We start from the raw sequence: 3,328 nt of genomic DNA on the forward strand, positions 1-3,328 counted from the left end.
GCACACACTCGGCAGACGGGGAGGTGAGCGAGAGAGAGAGAGAGAGAGAGAGAGAGAGAGAGAGAGAGAGAGAGAGAGAGGGATGGCTGCGGGGGCCGCACGCGGAATATGTGTGCGCTGCCAGCGCGTGGGCTCGCAGCAATTCGTATCGCTTCTCGCAGCTGAATGTCTGCAGGCAAATAATCACTTTTGTACACGTTGCGTCTTAAATATCCGAGCCCTCCCGCGGAATGTTTTGTTTTTGTCTATATGGGCCAGCCAATGCATGTGCGCATTGAAAAATGAAAAGTTTTGTCTCGTTGTAATGGGATGTGAAACGTGCATGTTGACTGACCCTTTGACTAAAAGATACAGAGAAAATATTTTGTTCGATTTGTTTGACAAACTATATATATATATATATATATATATATATATATATATATATATAATATATATATATATATAAATGAAAATCAGGTAAATAGTGTCATAGAAACGATTTACCATCCCTTCATTGTTTATTTTGCAACTTATAAATCAATAATTGTGTATGTAAATTATGAAATTAATATTTCTTCCAGACCTAGATTTTTTTTTAAACTGAAAGTTACATGAAATTAGGCTAACCCGAACAGTCACTATATCAATATGTAACCTACTGTGTGAAAATGAGTCATTTTTAGTTAGGTGTGTCAAGCATGGATATATTATTTAAATGTGTGCATTTAAGACAGTTCTAAGATACATAATATGCAGCGTATGAAATTTGCAACGAAATGTTCAACCTGTCATTTCAATCACAGAATGCTAAACGCAAACGTCATTTTAGATGCTGCATAAAATGACGTTGCGGTGGAAGTATTTATAAAAGTACTTTGCCCTAAAATTATATGTTTGTTTTCTAAGAGTAAATTGCTGCAGAAGTGCATTTTAGAGTCATTTAAAATGGAAAATAAAAAATATTCTGCTTTATTTAAAATATGGAAAGTGTCAAAATGTTCACATACCACGTCTGAGTTTGCCCTTAGCTATAATCTAGGATAACTTATGTACGAGTGTCAGTAACGTGGACGGAGATTTTACCCGGGGCACCTTGAGGCCTATGACAGGTTCATTTTCAGTTAGACATTGGACGCTTTGCGTTTGAGGTAATAAAGATAAGCTCACACCTTTCACTGCAAAGTTCTCTTTGAAATGAGGCGCTTTAATGAAAATATCATCTTTATTTAAGGGCTGTATACATGCCTTTTCAGGAGGCATGCGATACATTTAAGTAGGGTATAGGCCTACATTTCACTTGTGTTGAAACGCTTTTGTCCTTGTCTTTACCCCTTCGTTCGGCTTTGTCTTTATCTCCTGCTTACGGATATTATAAAACATTTTACTGCCACTTTAGAGAGTGTCGACGATAGACTTGGCGATCTGCCAGAGTTGGAGAGCTGATGGCGGGCCTCTGGGGCTCCTAGGTGGAGATCTCAGCGGCCTTCCTTTCTCTGCACTCGAGGCCTTACTGCAAAAACTCACACCTCAGGAGCTAAACATTTAACACTCTCTTTCATGCGCCGCACACTTTATAACATCATCTCGTGTTCTTCTATCAACAACACCGAGCTGATGCAACAGCTTTCACGCCTGGTACTGCCTTTGGCTTATCCGTGCCACACTGTCACGCAAAAGTCTTGATGAGTAGGTATTGGAAATATTTACTGGTAAAAAAAATATTAAGCATTGGCCTATAGTTTTTTTTATTCTTGCATGTAAAATGAAACATTTAAAGATACAAATATATTAATTTGTTAATAATATGCACATTTTAAACGTTATTTTCTTTTGATAGTAATTAAATCGTTTAGATTTTATATAGGCTATACATAATCATTTGCATGTGTTTGTTTATTTGTTGGTACTTTTTATTTGCTTTATAATTTTGCGCATTACCTGCACGGTCTATTTGCTTTAAAGTGAGCCGAGAATTACGCGCTGCAAAATTGCAGCATTATTTTCTTGAGCAGCATGAACGACAAACCAATTCCGTTTCTGCCCCATGCATGAAATAATAATGTCGGGGCTAAGAACGTAAAATACGTAGCAAAGTTTAACTTTTGTATAGTCTTTTGTTTAGTTTGAAAGCCAAGGTGATTAGAAACGAAGTTAAAACAGCCCATGCAGCTCGATTCAGTGTTGGCTCACCTGCATTAAATGGCAGACAAAGCGCCCGGCGAGCATGGCTTGTGATTGATGTCTTTGAGAGCGGAGGTTTCTTTCCTCCGTGGGGGGTGAGTACCCCTCTTAACCGAAGCGCCCCTCAAATGCATAATGTCCTCGCCCCCGCTGGCGCAATGAAAGAGCGGGTCACAGAGGGGACGGAAAATGAGAGCGCAGAGAACGTGACTGAATAGCCAAGGCGAGTGGGTTTCTGCTGCGCTCCCCACGGCAGGGTCGGATTAGGCTTTGCGAGCAGAGGAGCATGCATGGGGGAAGGGGGGCACACGCTCCGGGAACAGGGGCAGAATTTACGTTTATTAAGTTTAATGGCGGCTTAATGCTGGTGTAGTTATAGGACAATATTCAACTTCGCTGTAAATGCAAGAGGGCTCCTCACGTGCATGTGCTTGGCCTGAATAGCAATGCATCTTTTACTGTTTTGCATAAATGCAACCGCTTTTAGGGATAGATTGTACTTGTATTAATACATTCTGCTTATGCATTAAAGCTGTTGTGCAGGACAGGTTGCTATGGGAGTGATGCATGCACATCTGTGTGTGTGTATGTGTGTAGGTTGGTTTGATTGATGACAGAGGGCAAACTGTCTCACTCCTTCAATAGCAGCGACTGTGGCCATGTCTCTAGATAAGCTCTGGGTCTGCGTTATTGAAAATGTGGAGTCTGTAGAGCCATCAATAACAGAGGCGCTGCCTCGCCTACTCAACAAAGCTCCGCTGTAATGTCTTGCCAAGCCGTGGGGCTGGGCGGCAGTATTTTGGGGGGAGGGGGCGGCTTTTGATTGCTGATTTCTCCGCTGTAATGATAGACACCCCCCCCCCCAAACACACACACATTGGTTTCTGTGAGTACAGAACACAGAGGGATTCCTTATCAGAGCACTTGCTCTGAGATAACAAGGCAGGTGGCCCAGTGACCATTCGTGGTGAAGAAGGCATGTGGATGTGTTTCTCATTTTCCCTATTTCTTCTCATGTTAGTGGTAGCATGCCAATTTCTCCACTCAGTGATCAAGGTTCATTTTCACTGTGGTTCATTGTGTTTACCCTGAAATGAAAACGGTATTCGAATAAATAATAGAATGTGGTAAATATTCTGTCTCAAGAGCTGCATATAATATCTTT

Source organism: Carassius auratus, unplaced genomic scaffold (assembly GCF_003368295.1).
Source record: "Carassius auratus strain Wakin unplaced genomic scaffold, ASM336829v1 scaf_tig00217024, whole genome shotgun sequence".
NCBI lineage: Eukaryota > Metazoa > Chordata > Actinopteri > Cypriniformes > Cyprinidae > Carassius > Carassius auratus.